Here is a 1,151-nt window from a genome sequence, read left to right on the forward strand (position 1 = left end):
CAACAAGTAACCAGATGATGGTTCAGAATGAAGTGTAGCTGCTGTCTGGTTGCTTTCAGCCAAAGATGGTTGGCAAGGAAAGCTGCTCCGCTTTGTAACATCACTGTACAAACTACAAGTGGAGTCCAGTTGGATGGTTGAAGAGTCCACCAAGACTTCCTTTAGTTCATTGCAGCTCTTTTACTTTTAGGTGCAGTGTTGATTGCTGGAGGGCTTTATGTGATGTTTGTTACTGAAGTTGTGTTTTTAAAATGAAGTGCTGATGTGGCTTTTTGTGATGATGCAGACGTGTAAAATTACAAGACAGAAACCCAAAGGTGAATGTCTTCTGTGATTGACTCACTTTAAGAAGAACAACTGAAAGCCACCTTCCTGCTTTAAGTCATGCACAGGCTGCAACGTTTGCACGGTTAACTTCACTCAGACTGTAAAGACAAGATAAAAATGGGTCATTTTGTCAGAGCACGTTTTAACTTTGTGTTTATTAACAGATGTACATGCTGTGGCTATCAGTGCAACGCCAGGTAAGTGCTTTATTTCTCTGATACTGATTTTTACTTTGTGCTAATATTGATATGTGTATGTCTGTGCTGCTACAAATTTTTGGATTCATAGTTTTATCTACAAAATGCCAGAAATCACTAAAATATGTCTGTTGTAATTTCCCGCGAAGTTCCTGTTGCGTCAAATAATGTCATATAGAAAAAAAATGTAAATCAGTAAACGTATGGAGCTGTAACAGTTGTGTCCTAATATTTTTTTGTTTTTCTGTGTAGCACCTTCAACTGACCTCCTGACTGAGCCTCTCACCAATGGTAAGTCTTTTCCTCTGCAACCATACAAATGCACATACAGAAACAGATTGTGGCAGATGGCCTTTAATGTTTCCCTTTTGTGTGTGTTTGTGTGTGTGCAGGTAATAACGATGGCACAACGATTGACAACGGTAAGTGTTGTCCTCCGTAGATATGTTGCATTGAGCTGCATTACGTAGTTCTGCGTTGTGTCGTGATGCATGCATATAAAAATAACTTCATCAATGTTGTAGACAGTTAGCCTGTATACAGTCTGGGGCCAATATTGCCATTTTTCCGATCATCTGACGGCGTCGTTATTGTTATTAACTGATAAATTAAATGCTCTGCCTTCGA

At 39.4% G+C, this 1,151-nt stretch overlaps 1 long non-coding RNA gene across 1 annotated transcript; it reads left to right on the forward strand.

Annotated features, from left to right (window-relative positions):
- Window positions 1-6: 6 nt before the first annotated feature.
- Window positions 7-1,151, forward strand: LOC103374200 (uncharacterized). The gene is made up of 3 exons (XR_521114.1): window positions 7-524; window positions 777-815; window positions 917-1,151. It is a non-coding gene; the product is annotated as an uncharacterized LOC103374200 (long non-coding RNA).

The sequence above is a fragment of the Stegastes partitus genome, unplaced genomic scaffold, assembly GCF_000690725.1.
Source record: "Stegastes partitus isolate 25-593 unplaced genomic scaffold, Stegastes_partitus-1.0.2 Scaffold2176, whole genome shotgun sequence".
In the NCBI taxonomy this organism is placed as follows: domain Eukaryota; kingdom Metazoa; phylum Chordata; class Actinopteri; family Pomacentridae; genus Stegastes; species Stegastes partitus.